Here is a 20,949-nt window from a genome sequence, read left to right as displayed (position 1 = left end):
TGTGTTAAATGTTTGGGCCCCTAATAGTATCATAAAGTTGTTGCTGTTGTTGTTAAGTTGTCAAGTCGGTTCCAACCCATAACAACACTGTATAGGGTTTCCAAGGAGTGGCTGGTGGGTTAGAACCATTGACCTTGAAGTTAGTGGTCCAGCACTTATCCTATAGCACCAGACCAGGACTCCATTCTAGATTATTATCCGCAAGATCAGAAGTTCAAACCCACCAGTTGTTCCTTAGAAACCGTATCCAGGATCACTATGAGTCAGAACCAACACTAAAGCACTGAACAACAATCTGAGGGTTGGCAGAAGCAGAAATTATACACCTGAGACAAAGCATAACCACTGCTTTTTCTATCTTCTACCTTCTACCTGGGAAGAGGGAACTCCAGGAACCTATGTTCAACCAAGGATGGGGTTCCATCGTGGAGTGCTCTCAATGCACTGGCACACTCAGTGCCCTGGAATTACGTTCTCCTTCACTCCACTCCTGCCTTTGTAACCTTGGAAAGGATCTTTACCCCTCAGAGACTCTGTTTCCTCATCCTTGAAATATGAAGGTGAATGTCTATCTCATCGTTAAAAGAAACAATGTTTATACACCATCCAGCACCAAGCCTGGCACTCAGAAAGTACTAGTGAGACAAGCAAGTCTCTGACATGGCCCACCTCATGCTATAAATCTTTGTTGTTGTGTTGTTAAGTGCCAAGGAGTCAGTTCCAACTATAGGGTTTCCAAGGAGCAGCTGTTGAGTTTGCACTGCCAACTTTGCAGTTCAAACAGACCTTGCAGGCCAGCACATTATCCCAAAGAAATCTTCATCTTTCTCCCTGGGAGCAGCTGGTGGATGAAAACTGTCGAATTTGTGATTAGTAATCCAACGTATAACCTACTATGCTATTGAACTAGACCTTAGATTTCCCTTAGATGAGGACAATAGGTTCAGAGAATTGAAATCACTTGACTCTAACCACATAAACAGTGAAAAACACTGTCAAAGACTAGTCTCCTGAATCCTAATCCAGGGCTTTCACCATGATGTTTCCCTTATGTTACAAAAAAATATTTAAATGATGATACCAGAAGGCATGACATAAATTAAGAGCTAAATAAAATGTACATGAGGGCTTTTATGGGTCAGATTTACTCTTGACAAAAACCCAAGGAGAAAGCATGATTATCTCCATTTGTGGATGAGTAAACTATTAGGTAGAAAACCACCCCACACCTACACAGAGACCCTAATATAGACTCATTCATGTATGCACACACATACATATACACTTTTTTCTGCTTTCTCAAAGAAGTACTGTCCCACGGGCTACCAATCCCCTTGTAGCTTAACTGGCAATATCTGCGCATTCCCCTAATTCTATACAGCTTGCTCATGAACCTACAAACTTCAAACAGTAAATTTCCCCAAAAACAGTCCCTACTTTGAACACAGACCTGTAGAATTTTCCCCAGAAGAGGCACTTGAAAAGGGTATTTGAGCATTAAACAGCACCCTGGGAGGTACAGGCTTTCTGTCTAATTGGGGGTGGCTTGCTTCATGAGTTCCTAGCTAGGGTACAATGAGGAGGTAGGTGAGGCATGGACAGGAGGTACATAGTAATCATTTCAACTTAAATATGATTCCTAACAAACAGGTTAGCTCTCAGACCCAGTAGAAAAGGGACAGGGACCCCATGACCTCTGTCCTTTTGGTCTATGTCTCTTGTCTCTTAGAGTTTTTGAGGTCACAATGTAAAAGCAAAAACATAGAAGAGACTACCATGGAAATCATTAAAAAAAAAAAAATGATTATTAAGACCCCTCCACTCTCTATGCTATCATATGTATTTTCCAGCATAGCCTATGGGGTACAGATTATCAACTCCATGTTCACAGATGAGAAAGAGAAGTACACAGTTCTATGAAGTGCCTGCTATGTGCCAAGTACTAAACTAACTAGTTTATAGTAATCATCTGATTTTTTTTTTTCAAGATAAAGGATTTATTAAGGAAGTTAGCTAAAGATCAAAGAGCACAGCCTTCGGTATGGATTGCATCTCAATGCAAAGAAAACAAAAATCCTCACCACTGGACCAATGAACAGCATCCTTATCAATGGAGAAAAGATTGAAGTTGTCAAGGACTTCATTCTTCATCCAACTATCAACACTCATGGAAGCAGCAGTGAAGAAATCAAACAACGTGTCACATTAGGCATATCTGCTGCACAAGACCTTTTTAAAGTGTTGAAGAGCAAAGATGTTAGCTTGAGGACTAACGTGCACCTGACCCAAGCCATGGTATTTTCAATAACCTCATATGCATGCGAAAGCTGGACAGTGAATAAGGAAGACTGTAGAAGAATTGATGCATTTGAGTTATGGTGTTGGAGGATAATATTGAAAGTGCCATGGGCTACCAAATGAACAAACAGATCTGTGTTGGAAGAAGTGCAGCCAGAATGCTCCTTGGAGACTAGGATGCCCAAACTTAGTCTCTCATACTTCAGACATATTGTCAGGAGCGACCAATTGCTGGAGAAGGATATCATGTTTGGTAAGGTGGAGGGTCAGAGAAAAAGAGGAAGACCACCAGAGAGATGGATTGGCAAAGTGGCAGCATCAATGGGCTCGAGCATGGCAACAATTGTGAGGTTGGCCTAGGACCAGACAGTGTTTCATTCTGTTGTGCATAGGGTCGCTATGAGTCCAACTCGATGGCACCTAACAACAACAAGGAAGTTAGCAGCTTACAATTTAGGACCAGAAATGTTTGAGATATGGTTCTTTGATCAGGACAGTCACTTATCTGTTGTGCCAGAAGACAGACATCTTGCTGTCCCTTAACACTTTGGTCTGGCCTCTACCTAGCTCTGGCAGTGTTACAAAGCTGTTTTAATACTGATGATAAATACCCAAAGGGCATTCCACTCTATCATAAGCCTCCATCCAAAGGCACTGTACTCTAGCATCATGGATCAGCAAAGCTAGCTTCCCTGGTCAAGTGTCTAGAAGCACCCCACTCTGCAAGAACGCCTCCTGCCCAAAGTCACTCAGCTTTACTTGCTCCATGGGCTGGAATTCCACCATTCTGTGTCAAACTTTGGCTGGGTTGCTGCTCCTCTGGTGTCACAACTTTCTGTCTCCTGGATCTAGGCAGTTCCATGCACAGGGATCTCAGGGTCCAAAGGATATGCTCCACCTCTGACTACTCTTCTAGATGGTAGTGAGAACCCCCTGCTTCTGAGACAGCTCATTTTATGCTCAGCAAGACGGCAAAATTGATCAATATCTACATTAGAGTTCCAAAATTTTACAATCACAGTATCTCTGTTAACAGTCACTCACAATTGAATCATATAATTTCATCAACATCTTCTTCCACTCTCTCTTACCCAGACTCATCAGGAAAAAGTTGTTTGGGAGGAGTTATAAAGACTTTGATTAGATAGCCATATTAAATAATTCACTGCACTGAAATTTCATATTATTTTTAATCTTCAGTCCAAATTGTCAGGTAGAGATTATCAATCCCATGTTAAAAATAAGCAAATGGAGGCAAGAAGACTTTTCCAGAAGCTCTACATAAAGTTGTTAAGTACAACAGAATGAAACACTGCTGGGTCCTACACCGATCTCACAACCGTTGTGATGTTTGAGTCCATTGTTGCAGACAGTTTGTTCAGGGTCTTCCTCTATTTCTGTGACCCTCTACTTTGTTGATGTTTAATGTTGTCGAATTTGTTTCAACTCATAGTGACCCTGTATAGGGTTTCCAAGGTTCAACTCATAGTGACCCTGTATAGGGTTTCCAAGGGGCTGCTGGTGGGTTTAAAATACTGGCCTTGAAGTCAGCAGTCCAGTGCTTATCCTACAGTGCGACACCAGGACACTCTACTTTACCAAACATTATATCCTTCTCCAGGGACTAGTACCATCTAATAACATGTCTGAAGTCAGAAAGACAAAGTCTCACCATCCTCCATTCTAAGGAGCGGTCTAGCTATACTTCATCCAAGACAGGGTTGTTTGTTCTTCTGGCATTCCATGATATATTTAATATTCTTTGTCAATACCATAATTAAAATGCATCAGTTAGTCTTTGTTCTTCCTTACTCATTGTCCAGCTTTTACATGTCTATGAAGTGATTGAAAATACCATGACCTGGGTCAGACACATCTTACTCCTCAAGTATCATCTTTGTCTTTTAACACTTTGAAAGTTACATGCAGCAGATTTGCCCAATGCAATTGTCTTTGCTATCTAATGTTACTATCAGAGAAATACCAAAAGTAGAGGATTTAACATCCAGAATTTATTCTCTCACAGTTTTGCTGTTGTAAAGTGTCATAGCATCAGTTCTAATTCATAGTGATCTTGTACAGGGTTTCCAGGGAGTGGCTGGTGGATTTGAACCACTGACCTTAAAGTTAGCAGTCCAGTGCTTTTCCTACAATGCCACACTAGGTCTCTCACTGATTTGTTGTTAAGTGCCATCAAGTCTGTTCCAACCCATAGCAACCCTGTATATGGTTTCCAAGGAGCAGCTGATGAGCTTGAACCACCGACCTTGCAGTTCAAATGGCTTTGCAGTCTGGCACATTAACCCACAGTGCCACACCAGGACTTCCCTCTCACGGATTAGGAAGCTAGAAATCCAAATTCAGAGTGCTGACGCTAGTGGAATGCTTTCGCTTTGTGGGCTCTGGGGAAAGTTTCTTTTTTCCTTTCAGCAGCTGTAGGTCCATTATTACTTGGAGATCTCGATACATCTTGGCAACAAACTTCCACTGGATTTAGGAGCTTCATAATGCAGGGGCCTCAGGACCAAAGGACGTGCTACACTCCCAGCTCTTCTATCTTGGTTATAGTCAGTCCCTCTGAGCGCTACTTACTTCTCTCTCCTTTTATGTTTCAAAAGAGATTGGCTCTAAATACAACCTAAACCTGTTGATTCTATCTGGCCTCATTAACTTTATAGAAGTAAAGATTTATAACACATGAAAGAATTACATCAGAACAAAGCTGATCACATCAGATCACATCATAGAAGTGTGTGTTGCTGTTGTTGTTGTTAGGTGCCATCTAATCAGTACCGACTCATAGCACCCCTATGCACAACAGAACAAAACACTGCCCGATCCTGGGCAAACCTCATAATTATCACTACATTTGAGCCCATTGATGCTGCCATTTTGCCAATCCATCTCTCTGGGGGAGTCTTCCTCTTGTTCTCTGACCCTCCACCTTACTAAACATGATATCCCTCTCCAGTGACTGTTCCCTTCTGACAATATGTCTGAAGTATGAGAGACGAAGTCTGGCCATCCTGGTTTCCAAGGAGCACTCTGGCTAAACTTCTTCCAAAACAAATCTGTTTGTTCTTTTGGCAGCCCATGGTACTTTCAATATTCTCTTCCAACACCATAACTCAAAAGCATCAATTTTTCTATGATCTTCCTTATTCACTGTCCAACTTTCTTATGCAGTGAGGTTATTGAAAATACCATGGCTTGGGTCAGGCAAACCTCAGTCCTCAAGCTGACATCGTTGCTCTTCAACACTTTAAAAAGGTCTTGTGCAGCAGATTTGCCTAATGCGATACGTCATTTGATTTCTTGACTGCTGTTTCCATGAGTGTTGATAGTTGATCCAAGAAAAATGAAGTCTTTGACAACTTCAAACTTTTCTCCATTGGTAAGAATTTATTGTTTATTGATTTATTTGGTTTTTTATTATTTATTTGTCCAGTGGTGAGGATTTTTGTTTTCTTTGCATTGAGATGTGATCCATACCTAAGGCTATAGTCTTTGATCTTCATCAGTAAGCATTTTAAGTCCTCTTCACTTTCAGCAAGCAAGGTTGTATCATCTGCATATCACAGGTTGTTAATGTTAACAGAGGTGATTGCATCATATTAAATTTCATCATGGAGGTGTTAATACATCTGCTAAACCACTGAGAATCCTGGCCAAACCAAGTTGACACAAAACCCTATCATAGCAATACATCTTTTGATTTCTTGACTGATGCCCCCATGGGCATTGATTGTTAATCCAAGTGAAGTGAAATCCTTGACAACTTCAATATTGTCTTTGTTTATCATGATGCTGTTTATTGATCCAGCTTTGGGGATTTTTTTCTTTGTGTTGAGGTGTAATCCATACTGAAAAGTATAGTCTTTCGACCTACATCAGTAGGTGCTTCAAGTCCTCTTCACTTTCAGCAAACAAGGTTGTGTCATCTGCATATCTCAGGTTATTAATGAGTCTTCCTCTCATCCTGATGCCAAATTCTTCTTCATACAGTCCAGCTTCTAGATTATTTGCTCAGCATACAGATTGAAAATATAATAGCTAGGATTAATTTCAAAATCCATGCCTTTCATTAATTCTTTTGTTCCTTCATTGAAAAGTAACCCAACTTGCTCAAGAAACAAATTAGGTCCTAAGGATACAGAGGTGAACAAGACAGACATGACCCCAGCCTATTTGAAGCTTAGAGTCTGATGAAGAAGGCTGAAGATGCAGCATTTGGGTTCCCTATGCCCAGAAGGTAACCACAGCAAGGAGAGGCTTAGACTGCATCAGTGAATTAAAGGATTTCTGTACTTTCACCCAGCCCTTTCTTCACCACCCAGTGGCTTCTGGAGCCCTGAAAGGTCCAGAAGCAGAAAAATGAGGAGAGAAGGCAGGGTAAAAGAGCAGGCTTTCCTGTCCCCAATCCATATTCCCCATACCAGAATCTGGTCTGGGCTAGGGAGACTATGAATTCTAAATTAGAAATAAGATTGAAGTGTTAAAGGGCTAGTTGACAAGACAACAGTCATATATGTCATAAAGGGACATTCCAATGAATACATTTGAAGGCAATGATTAGATGAAAAATAAAACTGATCATGTTTATACTTCACCAAGGTCAACCTGTTCAATGCACCAATTACATAATCTTGGGGCCCATGATAACAGCAGAGGCACAGAGTTTTAAGGAGAGACAGAGCAGAGGACCAAAACCCAGTCATGTAGGTTCAGAGATGACATCCCTGGAGAGACTTGCAGGATGAACAGTCAGGGGAGAGTCTTCAAAACTGTTATGAACTGAATTCTGTCCCCTAAAAATGTCAACTGAAGTCCTAACCTTCATTCCCTGTGAATATGACCTTGGTTGGATATAGAGTATTTGAAGATGCTACAGTGAGGCTGTTTTTAAGTACCATTAAGTCAATTCCAACCCATAATGACCCTGTATAGGGTTTCTGAGGAGCCGCTGGTGAGCTTGAACCACCGACCTTGCAATTCAAACCAACTTTGCTGTCCAGTACATTAACCCACAGCGACACACCAGGACTCCTTATAAAAAAGAAGATACACAGAGACCGAGGAAAGTTGGCCATGTGAAGATGTATCTACACACCATGGAACATGTAGAACTATCAGAAACAGAGAGACAAGAAAGAAACTTCTACTGGAGCCAGCAGAGAAAGAAAGACAGAGCCCTGCCTGGCCAACATTTTGATTTGGACTTCTAGTCTCCAAAACTGAGAGACAAGAATTTTCTGTTCTTAGAAATCAACTGTATGGCATTGTAGGATAAGCACTGGACTGCTAACCACAAGGTCAGTTGTTCAAGCCCACCAGTCTCTTCTCTGAAACCCTATACAGGATCACTATGAGTCAGACCCGACTCGACGGCACTTAACACTACCAGCCAATTTGTGATACTTTGTTTCAGCAGTACTAAGAACATCATACTCCTTCTTCCTAGTCTGGAAGCTCATCTGAAACCTGTCCACCATGGGTGACCCTGCTGATACTTAAAATATCAATGGCATCACTTTCAGAATCACAGCAACTCATAAGCTGCCACAGTACGACAAACTGACAGATGAGTAGTGTCAGCTTGAGGACTAAGGATATAGAGTATTTGAAGATACTACAGTGGCCTGACCCAAGCCATGGTATTTTCAATAACCTCATAGGCATGTGAAAGCTGGACAGTGAATAAGGAAGACTGTAGAAGAATTGATACCTTTGAGTTATGGTGTTGGAGGAGACTATTGAAAGTACCATTGGCTGCTAAAAGAACCAATAGATCCATTTTGGAATAAGTGTAGCCAGAGTGTTCCTTGGAGGCCAGGATGGCCAAACTTTGTCTCTCATACTTCAGACATATTGTCAGGAGGGTCCAGTCACTGGAGAATGGTATCATGTTTGGTAAGGTGGACGGTCAGAGAAAAAATGGAAGACCCCCAATGAGATGGATTGGCCAAGTGGCAGCATCGATGGGCTCAAGCGTGGCAACAGTAGTGAGGTTGACCCAGGATCGGGCAGTGTTTCGTTCTTCTGTGCATAAGGTCGCTAAGAGTTGGTACTCACTCGATGGCACCTAACAATAACAACAAGAACATCACACAGGCAGAGAACTGGTAGGAAAACAAAGAGAAATCCTGGATGGCTGCAGCAACAAGAGAAATAAATGTCAAAAGGCCAGAAAGGTGCTAGTAGGTAGGAACCAGGTTACAAATGTCTTCATTGGCCATGCTGAGAATCTGGACTTTGCACCAAGTATGAAAGAGAGTATTTGAAAGATTTTATGCAGGGGACTAACCATCTGATTTGCATTTGCAAAGTATATCTAGCTGTACTATGAAAGAGAGATTTGGAGAAATGAAGAGCAAATGCCAATTCAAGAGGCTTATGCAGAAATCCAGACAAGAGATTCTGGTGGTTTGGACCAGTGGCAATGGAGATAGAAGAGGGGAAGTGTAAAAATGATTTCAAGGATCTCAGTGGTCATCTATGGTCAAAGGTTGATCTCTATCATTTCTTCAGAGGAAATTCAGGACTTGGGTTTAATCTGTGTCACTTTTGATCCAAAGCTATACTTCATGAGAAGGACACTAGCGAGACAGCTAGGCCTTGACCCCTAACCAGTGACGCTGGAGGCTTGGAACATGAAACTGGGTGAGAGAGGAAAGGATAAAATGAATAAGTAGAAGATGGAGTCTAACAGAGGTAAGATCAAGTACCAGATGAAGAAATGTAAAGCAAAACATATCCTATATTTGTTGTTGTTGTTGTTAAGTGTCGTCGAGTCGGTTCCGACCCATAGCGACCCTGTACAGGGTTTCCGAGGGTGTTAGCTTTCCTGAAAACACAACTATGAATGTGGTGGAGTGTACAGCAGGCAAAATGATGAAAACTTCTTAGACACTATCAGTTGTCTTAAGGCAATCAGCCGCTGGGCATGGAGGCTTAGGACCATGCTCTCAGAGGACATTATGGTCAATAGGCATAGCATAGTCCACAAAGACAATGTTCTGCATCCTACTTTAGTGGGTAGCATTTGGGATTTTAAAAACTCACGAGCAACCCTCAAAGGTGCAGCTATTGGTCTCGCCATGTTCAGAAGAAAGAAGAGTGATGAGAATTGAAGAGGCTTGCAATCAATTAGTCCAATGGACTAATGGAACTTCTGAACATCAGTCTCCACAACTCTGAGACCAGAAGAACTAGATGGTGCCTGGCTACCTCTACCAACTGCTCTGAAAGAGATCACATTAGAAGGTTCCGGATAGAGTAGCAGAAAATGTGGAACAAAACTCAAAATTATTCAAAGACAAGACTGGGCTTACTAGTAAGAAAGAGATTGGAGGAACCTGAAACCATGGCCCTCGACCACCCTTCAGGTCTGGAACGGTACTCACCCTTGTGGCCCAACTTTCAGCCAAGCAGTAGATAGGTATATAGGGGGGACAACAACACAAGTAAGGTCTGCTCATCATGGGATGATCCATCATTCAAAATCAAAAGGGCAACATTTACCTAAGGACAAAGTTGAGAAGGGATAGGAAGGTGGTTGGAATGGAAATATGAACCACAGGAGGAAGCAGGATAACTGCTGTTGAGAGGAAGGGACTGCAATCATTGAGATGAAACAAAGTGTATGATTTGTTGAATGTAAAACTGATGCTCGTGTCTGTAAACTTTCACTCAATTCACAATAAAAAGTTTTTCAAAAAAATCATAAAGATTACCTTAGCCAGCTCCCTCATTTTACAACTGAAAATATAGGGTTAATGTGTAGTTGCATTTCCTTCTGACTTTGCCACTGCCTAGTTGGGGAAACTATATGACTACTGTAAGCCTAGATTTTTCCATCTGTGAAATGTTTAATGAAGTATTTTTCTCACAACTCTTGCAAAAATTAGATAAATCATTTATTTTTCAAAAATTGCCAAGCATGCTTCATAGGCATTGGAGATGAAGTGAAAAAAACTGAGAAACATTCTGAAGTTGAAAAGGACAGGAACTGGTAATTGGGGGAAGGGGAAAAGCAGAGGCCAGGATGCTGCTCAGATTTCTGTTTGAGCATTTGAGCGGATGGTAGAAAGTGGGAATCCTTCCTGCATGTACCTCAAACTGTCTCATGCCTGCTTGCTTCATTTGTAGAAAGCTGAGTACTACTCCGCTGCTCTCTCATCGCCAAGGAATTCCCTAAAAGACTGGTCTCCCATAAAATAAAAATAAGAAAAAACAGCATTCATCAAGCATTTACAACCTGCTAGCTGAGGACTTTACATGCATTATGTCATTAAACTTCACATCAACCTATGAGGCAAGTACTACTATCTCTACTTTATAGTGAGGAAACTGAGGCTCAGAACAGTGAAGCTGTTAACCCAAGGCCTCATGGTTAATAAGTAGTAGATCCCAGCCCCCAACCCAGCCTGACTCTGGGTATCAATGTGGCAGGGCCCTTGCTGGGAGCCCAGCTGGTTCACTGCCCTCATACACAGGGTGGGCTGAACCAGCTCCGTCAGGTGACTGATTTAGTAGTGAGGCTCAGTCAGAAACACCGGGCGCCAGAGATATTTTGTGACCCCATAACCAGGTGTTCTTGCTGCCTGTTGACAGCACCTGGATTACGTGTGGCAGGAAGAGGAACAGGCCCTAGCCTTTCAACGGAAAATCGTGGCACCAACCTGCTTTGCCTCTCAGAGATCTCTTGCTTTCAGAAGGCTGAGATCCCAGATGCCCTTGTTCTTTACCAGTGATCCATGGGCCAGCTGCCTTGGCACCACCCAGCATTTCCTGAGAAATGCCAAACCTCAGGGCCAACTGATTCAGGGCCTGCATTTTAACAAGACCTTCAGGTGGCCTGTCTGCATGTTGACATGTTGTAGGTAGATTTAGGCCTTGGGCAAAAAAAAGACCCCAGCAACAGGTTTTCCCCGGGCTTGTACCTCCTCCCCTTTCTTCCTCGATTTAGAAACCCGGTCAGAAATTAAAAATATAGTTGAATGTTTGTCAAATGTCTCTTGGTGCAAAGCTAGCTCCTTGACAACAAGAAGAGATCCGAGAGTCTGGCACGGGGCCCAGCTACTGAAATCATAACCAACTAGAGTTTAAAGAATCAAAGTGCCCACTGAGGTTGAAAACAGTACACAAGAAGACATACTTACCATCTCAGCATTGGGATTTGTACCCACACACTTGCCTTGTGATAGCTTTCCATATTTCTAAAACCCTATAAAATGCTCCTAATTCCACTCCCTGGGGAGACAGTTGGTGACAGAGATCTCCCTCTGTCACTGCATTTTCAAATTTGCAATTAAGCTATCCCTTTTCTCTTTCAGAAAAGCCTGTCTCTGAGTCTTCTTGGTCTTACACCTGCAGTAAGCACAGAATTCGGGTTCTGTCCAATATCAGCCATAATAGAAAATACATTGGCCCAGAACTCTAGTTCAGAGTCCTGATCAGGCACTGAGATGCTGTGTGACCTTGAGTAAACTCCTTACCCCTGAAGAAATCACTTTTCCTCTCTCTCTGAACTTCAAAGTCCTCATCTATTAAATTATCTGTAGGCGCCTGCAACTGGCTTATTCATTCAGGAAAGTCATCCTACTAGAAATAGCCACCCCAAATCTACAATGAATGTTTGTACAGCAAAGGAAGACAGTCAGATTGACCCAAAATGATCATTTTAGCAGGTAGGACACGGGGTAGGGGGAGGGAGGATTTTCTTTCTTTTTCCCCAGGCATGGTACAATACTAAAGATTTAAATGTGCTACCTTATAAAAAATGCTGTAAATGCGTATAGCCTTTGAACCAGCCATTCTACTGGTAAGATTTTTCTAGACTAGACTAGACTTATCATGAGGTTATTCATCTATTTATTTTGCAATGTTCAAGTTTTTATTTAAGATGTAATTTATAAAGGGAGAGTGTAAAACCTTAAGTTCACAGCTTGGTAAATTTTTGCATAATTTTGTGTCCATGAAAATGTGATGAAATAAAAATATAGAACATTACTGAGAACCCAGAAGACTCTGTCATACCCCCTCCCAGTCAATACCCCCAAAAGATCATCTGTATTATGACCTCTGTCACCATAGATTAGTTTAGTCCATTCTTGACCTTCATGTAAATGGAACCATATAGTACCTAACTTCTTTTTTGTACCTAACGTCTTTCACTCAACATTGTTTATATGAAATTTATTCATATCGTTGCATATGTCCGTAGCTGATTCTTTTTCATTGCGATACTGTCTTGCATTGTATGCACACATGACAATGTATTTACCCATTGCAGTTTCATATATGTTGAACATATATGTTGTTTCCAGTTTTGTTTTGTTTTAACTTTTTATTGTGAATGGATGAAGGTTTACAACAGCTTTAATTCAACATTTCACACACATGTTGTTTCATTTCATTGATTTCATTTCAATGAAATGAAACCTGTTTTTGTTGTTGTTGCTGTTAGATGTCATTAAGTCAGTTTTGACTCAGTGACCCTTTGTAGGGTTTCTGAGGTTGTAAATTTGCAAGAGCAGAAAGCCTCATCTTTCTGCCACAGAGCAGCTGGTAGGCTCAAACCACCTACTCTGTGGTTCACAGTCCAGTGTTTATTTATTATAACATTGCTTGTAATAGTAAAATATTGTAAACAACTCAAATTGTAATTAGTGAATAACTGGGTAAAGAAATGAATACAACCCAACCATAGGTGGTTGTTGTTGTCGTTAGGTGCCATTGCGTAGGTTCCAACACATAGAACCCTATGTACAAAAGAACGAAATATTGTCCAGAGCTGCACTATCCTAACAATTGTTACTGTTTTAACCCATTATTGCTGTGACTGTGCTGTCTCACTGTGGCTCTTCCTCTTTTTCACTGGCCCCTCTACTTTACTAAGCATAATGTCTTTCTACAGGAACTGGTCCCTCCTGATAATATGTTCAAAGTAAATGAGATGAAATCTTGCCATCCTCACTTCTAAAGAGAAGTCTAAGTCTACTTCTTCTAAGATTTTTTTCATTCTGTCAGTCCAATATTCGATATTCTTCACCAACACCATAATTCAATTGCACCAATTTTTCTCTGGTTTTATTCATTGTCCAATTTGCACATGCATATAAGGTGATTAAAAATAGCATGGCTTGGGCCAAGCATACATCAAAGTGACATCTTCGCTTCAGAGCACTTTAAAGAAATCTTTTTACATCAAAATTTCCCAAAGCAATACATCATTTGATTTCTTAACTGCTATTTCCATGGGATTGAATTGTAGAATCAAGTAAGATAAAATCCTTGACAACTTCAATTTTCTTCTGTTTTTATCATTATGTTGCTTATTGGTGCAGTTACTGAGGATTTTTGTTTTCTTTACTAGGCTTCAGTAACCTACACTGCAGATGGCAGTCTTTGCTCTGCATCAGTAAGCATTTCATGTGCCCTCAGCTTTCAGCAAAGAAGATTGTATCATCTGCCTATCACAGGTTGTTAATGAGTCTTCCTCCAATCCTGATGCCATGGAATAGTATAATACTACATTGTTGTTCAGTACCATCTAGTACAGAGTTTCCATGGAGCGACTGGTGGGCTTAAACCACCAACCTTGCAAAGAGCAGTCCAGTGCTTGTCCTATAATACTATTGTTGTTGTTGTTAAATGCCTTTGAGCCAGTTTTGACTCACTGACCCAGATAGGGTTTCCAAGGAGCAGCTGGTGAGTTTGAATTGCCAACCTTGTGTTTCAAACCGACCTTGCAGTCGAGTGCTTATCCTACAGTATTAATTAATAGAATAATTAATACTACAAAAGAATAATTAAGTATACTAAGTGTTGTTATGGAAAAATCTCAAGATATACTGCTAGATGAGGAAAGTAAAGCGCAAAATGATGGTATATTGTGTTCTTGGGTGGGGGGAAGATGAGAGAATAGTGTTTATGCATTGTTTAGGCACTGTATGCTTGTATGTGCTTAAAATATGTCTAAGCAGCAGTCAAGAAATCAAAGGATGCATTGCATTGGGCAAGTTTGCCATAAAAGACCTTTTTAAAGTATTAAAGAGCAAAGATGTCACTTTAAGGACTAAAGTGGGCCTGACATAAGCCATGGTATTTTCAATCACCTCATATGTGAAAGCTGGACAATGAATAAAGAAAACAAAAGAACTGATACATTTGAATTATGATGTTGGTGAAGAATATTGAGATTACCATGAATTGCCAAAAGAATAAACAAATCTGTCTTAAAAGAAGTGTAGTCAAAATGTTCCTTTTAAACAAGGAAGGTGAAACTTCTTGCCTACATTGGACAGGTTATCAGGAGGGGCCAATCCGTAGAGAAGAACAGCAAGTTTAGTAAAGTAGAGGGTGAGTAAAAAAATAAAAAGACCCTCAACAACATGGATTGTTACAGTGGCTACATGATGGACTCAGACATAACAACAATTGCGAGGGCCTCACAGGACTGGGCAATGTTTCATTCTGTTGTGCATGTGGTTGTTATGAGTCAGAACCCACTTGACTCAGGCTGGGTTTTCCAGAAAAACAAAACCAGTGAAATGTATATATGTTTATTATCAAGGAAATGACTCATGGTTGTAGGTGGGAGAGTCCCAAGTTCCCAGCGGAAAAGAGAGAGCAAGTTTTCCCTGCATGTCCATTATATTAGGAGCAGGCCACACTCCCAAGGAAACATTCTTTCAATTGATTGACTGCTCATAGCCAGTCACCATAGAGTTAACTATGCCTGTATTAGATTCTATCACCATGAGAATAAGCATATCTCAACTATATAACCAACCCAGTCAAGTTGACACAAAACCCCAACTATTACAGCACCTAATAACAACAACCAGGGGAAAAGGATGGAGAGGTGTTCCAGGCATGGTGAACAACATGTGCAAAGTTCCTGAAATGGGAACCACTTGGTATAGTCAAGGAACTGAGACCTCTAGAGTAGATGAAGTTTATACAGCAAGGGAGTACAAGGACCAAAAGGCAAGCTTTGAGCAGTTAGGAGCCAAACCCCATAGGATCATACTGTTGCTGTTGAGGGCAATCAGTCTATTCTGAATCATAGTGACCCCAAGTGGCAGAGTAGAAGTGCCCCCACAGGGTTTTCTTGGCTGTGGAAACCCTGTACAGGGTGGCTATGACTGGGAACCGACTCCACGGCATATAACAACAACAACAATGTTTATGCAGAAAGATCAGTAAGTCAAACAGATCACTTCAGAGTTGCTGGTTGGGTGTAAACTACCAACTTTTCAGTTAGCAGTCAAGAGCTTAACCATTGTGACACCAGAGCTCATGACAGGATCATACTAAGGGATGTAAATATTATTTAAAGAAAGGAATAGATGTAATAGATAAAGGAAGGGAAAAAAAGAACCAGAATTGTAAGGCAAATTTCCTGAATTCAAGTCATTTGAGATTGTATTGGCAGTTGAAAATGGGATTTTCAGCCCATTCAACTGCCTCAAAGCATATTATCCAGCCAAGGATAGTGTAACTGGCCCTGTCCTGCCCTCTGGCTTCTTGCATCACCCCTAACCAGTTCAGATCCCTCTGCTTCAAGCCCTCCACCCCCACCCCAACACCAGACTTTGGTCCCAGGGAGAGAACTTCAGCACTGAGTGATTTGCCCCAAGGCCCAACAGCAAAGATTTACCCCTCCCCCTGGCAGCTAGTTCTTTCAGGCAATCCACTGCAGATGGAGGCCATCAAAAAGAGATTAAAGCAGGGCCCTGAGACACCTGCAGGGAGGAGCCTCCCAGGTCCCCTGACTGGGAACTCCTCCAGCTGATGCTAAGGGAAGAAACCTGAGCTCTCTTTGGCAGGAGTCAGAGACGCCCTGGAATTGTACTTCCCCTTTGGGGGCATTTGCAAAATCTGTGATGGACTTGGAACTTGGCAAATTTCAAATTTTCTAGCCAAAATTTGTCTTCAGAACTTTTGGATCTCACCCCTTAACTTAGGGAAGATGAAACAAAAGCCAAAGAAGGAAAGTAAATTGCTCAAGTCACAAAGCAAGTCGTGGCAAATCAAATACTGGGACATAAGTGTGAAGAATCTCAGTTCAGTGCTCATTCCAATAATAATAACAATAACAGTAGCTAACTTTATTGTTGTTGTTGTTAAGTGCCATTTAGTCAATTCCAACCCATAGCTACCCTGTATAGGTTTTCCAAGGTGAGCTTGAACCACCGATCTTGCAGTTCAAACAACTTTGAAGTCTGACACATTAGCCCACAGCGCCACACCAGGACTCCTAGCTAACATTTAGTGAGCACTTACTATGTACTAGATTCAGTCTCAGTGTTTTGAATGCTGCACCTCATCTAATTTGCACCACTAAACCCATCAGACTGTTAGTACTATGATGCCCATTTACAGATGAAGAAACTGAGTTACAGAGAGTTTAAGTAACTCCCAAAGTTGCACAGCTGGATTTTAACTTAGGTAGCCTGCACTCTGAAAGACCACTCAGATCCAGCTTCATGTCTTCCTAAAATCAGAATCTACTCACTAATATGGACCCCACTTCTTTAAAGGTGGCTAGTTTGGAACTGGAGTAGGTTTCCTCCCCATCAATTGCCTTGTCTGTCTGGAACAGCCAGTGTTCTGCACTGACAGCATACAAGTGTTGCATTGTTATTCTTGATCGTCAGCTCAGAGCAATCCCATGCACAACATCACTGTGAGCCATTGGCTGAGTTTCTAGAAGTGGATCACTAGGCCTGTCTTTCTGGTTTATCTTAGTCTGGGAACGCCATTGAAACTGTTCATCAGAGCAACATGAAAGTCTCCACTGACATATAAGTAGTAGCTGTGCTTAAGATGCATTGGGCAGAAATTGAACCCAGGTCTCCTACATGGAAGGCAAGAATTCTACTCCTGAACCACCACTGTCCACCCCCCAATATAGCACTGTTGTTGTTAAGTGCAGTCAAGTTGATTCTACTCAGTGACACTGTAGAGAGTTTCTGAGGAGTAGCTGGTGGGTTTGAATCTCCAGCTTTGTTGTTAGCAATCCGGTGCTTATCCTACAGCACCACATCAGGACTCCCCAATACAGCATACTAGCCCCTTTTTCTCTAATATAAATAAATGTCCTATCTCCAATGACAGCAAGATAGAGACATGAAGGTTATATGTCAATATGCCAGCTGGCTTCATGCTCTTTCTGCCACTCAACACCTTGCTATACTTAGCTCTCTATCCCAGGAGGTACCATGTTCTCTGGCCGATGGAGAATAGGATCAAGATTAGAGGAAGGGAAAAAAGAAAGTTTGGATATTTATTCCCTAGGCTCCCTCTCTTGGGTCATCACAGGTCCTTCTCATCTACAGGTCACTTCTGCTTCAGGGTAGCATGTTCAACATAGTCCTCTCTTTCTCTAGTCCCCTAGGGGCTGGGGGTGGTAAAGGAGCTGTTACTAGCTCCAGGTTTCTGGTTTCTCTACCCCTGCTACATAAATCATCCTTTGAAGAACTTTCTGATTTATCCTAAAGTGAGTATGTATGCCATCTGTTTCCTTGACCTTCTGGATTGTATACTGTGTCATCTTCCAGGTGAGGTGGGACTGACACAGTGGAAGTTAAAATATTCATTAGTGGCACCCCTTTTTAAGAATCTAATTATAACTATCATTCTAACCAGCTAGCTTCAAGATCAACTCCAGGGATGATTCTGAAGTCTAAAATCCTAATCTCCAAATCACTATCCTTAGTCACTCATCATTTTCACAAACATGGCCATAACCTCTCAGGGACCAAAGCTGGGCAATCTACATATATGTATGTTCTCTAATCCTCATGTAATTCTGCAAGTTTTATGTCATTATGGTCATTTTATAGGTGAGAAACTAGAGCCCAAAGATCAGACTCTGAAGCTGAGGCTCTTTCTTCCACTATACCTTGCTGCCTGTCCAACACACCTTGGCTGGAATCAGCATACAATGAGATCCCATTGAGTGGATGAGTGCCAGCAGAAGGATTATCTAAGAAGTCACAAAACCCAAAATCTGGAGAGACCAGCTTAAATGGAGGCATTTCCTTGCCAGTTTAAAGCAACATGGCACTCAACTCTTGTGCAAAAGGGACTGCCAAGACTTCAGGGTATCAGGGCTAAGGATTTGAGTGGTGACACAGAGCAGCTATAAGGAACACCTGGTGGTTTAATCTGCCTGGCATCCATATATCCTTTTTGTCTTTACAACATCCTGATTTCTCTTTGAGGAGCCTCAACCTCCAACCACTCCCACTCCATGTGGTTCAAGTAGGGTTGCCTCTGGCCCAATCCCCTCACACCTGGGAATGCCAATCAGAATATTTAGGAGGGTCTAGTCTGTTCCAGTGATCGGTTCAGACCCAAATTAGGATTGTTGCTGTTGTTAGTTGCATCAACTCCAACTCGTGGTACTCCAGATATAAAGAATGAAAGCCTGCCTGGACCTGTGGTAGTGTGATGATCATTGATAGGTTTTATCCCATGTCTCTTTCCATCTCCTTGAGGGTTTCCCTCATTTTCATTGATCCTCTGCTTTGTCCAACATGATAGGTATCCTCAAGGAATTAGAACACAGATCAGAGGCACTGAAGTAAAATCCCAGATATCTGAACTGGGATAACCCAATAAGGAGAAAACAAGAGTCTCCAGCATGTCTAGAGGTTAAGCACATGATCTCTGAAATCATCCTGCCTGAACTTGGTCTTGGCTCAGTCATTTATGAGTTGTGGGTAATGCCCTCTGTGCCACAATTTCCTCATCTGTATGATACAGTGTTCAGAACAGGGACTTCTTGCTAATGTTTCACTTACAATGATGCCTGGCAGAATGTAGGCTCTCAATAAACATTGTGTTTTATCATCATCCTAAGGCATTCAGGCAACACAAGAATCATTCCAGGCAGCAAGACTACAAACCCACTGAGGCGAGGCAGCTGAGATCTGAGTCCTGATACGGATAGGAGAAGCATCTGACCTGCACTTCAACAGGGCCTGTCTATGGGATTAAAACAATGCCTCTCTCCTCACTGGCAAGCTTAGAGGCCCATGGTCTGTCTAGCACAAACTTCAAATCCCGCTGTAGTTGCAGACCCCGTTACAAAGTCCTGTCCCCATTCCCAACCACAACCACCACCTCACATGTATGAAGGCCATTTCATAACCTTTAACAGCCCCAAGAAAGTCAGGCATTGAGCCAAGGTCTAGCTCATGCATGAGATCTCAATCATTCACTGTGATCACTTTCTATTTGTACTTCTGTGCCAAGTATAGGAAGGGATATCTTTGGTTATTAAAAAAAAAAAGGTATGAGAGAGCTTCAAAAAGTTCATGGAAAAATGGAATGAAAAGATAATAGAATCCACAAACTTTGGAAGCCCCCTGATCAGGTTTGGAGGATTCTGTCTTTTATTATTTAATTGATAGTTCTTTTGTCCAAGAAAAAGAAATGTACACTGAGGAAAAACCTAGAAGCAAGAGACAGGAGGCCCAGGTTCTAGTCCAGATCAGTAACTGGTTCACTGGTTACCTTGGTGAGTCCCTTCTCCTCTCAGGATCATGTTCCCTCCGCTGTTGGGTTAGAGTGGAAAGAGCCTGGCAAAGGAGAGAGAAGGTAATTGGGTTGAAGTCTTGGTGGCCTCTTCTTATCCCATGATTCCAAAACTCTCTTTCATCACAGAGACCGGTAAGTACACAGTGTGAAAAAATGAACTTTCTCCCATCCTGACACTTACTTTCTTGTCCCATTTTTGTTCACCATTTGCTTGCCGTCTCCCAGTATTTCTCTGGTTTGCCCACAGCTTTTGCCCTTCCATTTCATGTCCTTTCAGAATAGGTTCTAAGAACTGGTTGACAGTATTAATATCGGTTAACAACTGTTGCATTCGACCTTTACAACTTAAAACTAACTTCATGTCTGTTGCTTTTTTTATCCCAAGATTTATAATGGGGATGTTATTGTTGTGTGCCATCAAGTCACCACCATGTATTGGGTTTTCAAGAGCAGCTGGTGAGTTTGAACTGCCAGCCTTGTGGTTACCATCCAGTACTTACCCTACAGTACCACACCAGGGCTCTATGACAGCTATAGTTCTAACATAGGAAGGAGTCCACCTTCTCTATTGTAATTGCTTGCTAATGCTCTTCCTTGTGAAACAGAATTTCTAGGAGTGTGGAGACTGCTTCTATCTTGTTTACCACTATACCCCTAGTGCTAAATGTAGTGCCTATTCTATTGTTTTTGATGCATTTGAGTCATGCTGTTGGACGAGAATATTAAAAATGCCATGGGCTGCCAAAAGATCTGTTTTGGAAGAAGTGCAGCAGAGTGCCCCTTGGAGGCCAGAATGGCCATACTTCATCTCTCATACTTTGGACATATTGTCAGGAGGAACCAGTCACTGGAGAGGGTTATCATATTTGCTAAGGTGGAGGGTCAGAGAAGGAGAGGAAGACCCCCCAGCTAGATGAATTAGCAAAGTGGCAGCATCTACGGGCACAAGGGTGGCAACTAGCCTGAGGTTAGCCCAGGACAGGATACTGTTTCATTCTGTTGTGCATAGGGTCACTATGAGTCGGTACCAACTCAATGACCTAACAACAACAATAGAATGCTGTTGTTAATTGCCATCAAGTCAAGCTCCAACAC

The 20,949-nt window shown here is 41.8% G+C and overlaps 1 pseudogene; it reads right to left on the bottom strand.

The window, feature by feature from the left end:
* The window catches only part of LOC102839412, a 134,338-nt pseudogene extending 114,153 nt beyond the window's left edge, over positions 1 to 20,185 (bottom strand).
* Positions 20,186 to 20,949: the final 764 nt, after the last annotated feature.

Source organism: Chrysochloris asiatica, unplaced genomic scaffold (genome assembly GCF_000296735.1).
Source record: "Chrysochloris asiatica unplaced genomic scaffold, ChrAsi1.0 scaffold00026, whole genome shotgun sequence".
Lineage (NCBI taxonomy): Eukaryota > Metazoa > Chordata > Mammalia > Afrosoricida > Chrysochloridae > Chrysochloris > Chrysochloris asiatica.
The sequence above is the reverse complement of the archived record's forward strand: the minus strand, read 5'-3'. Positions and strand labels throughout refer to the sequence as shown.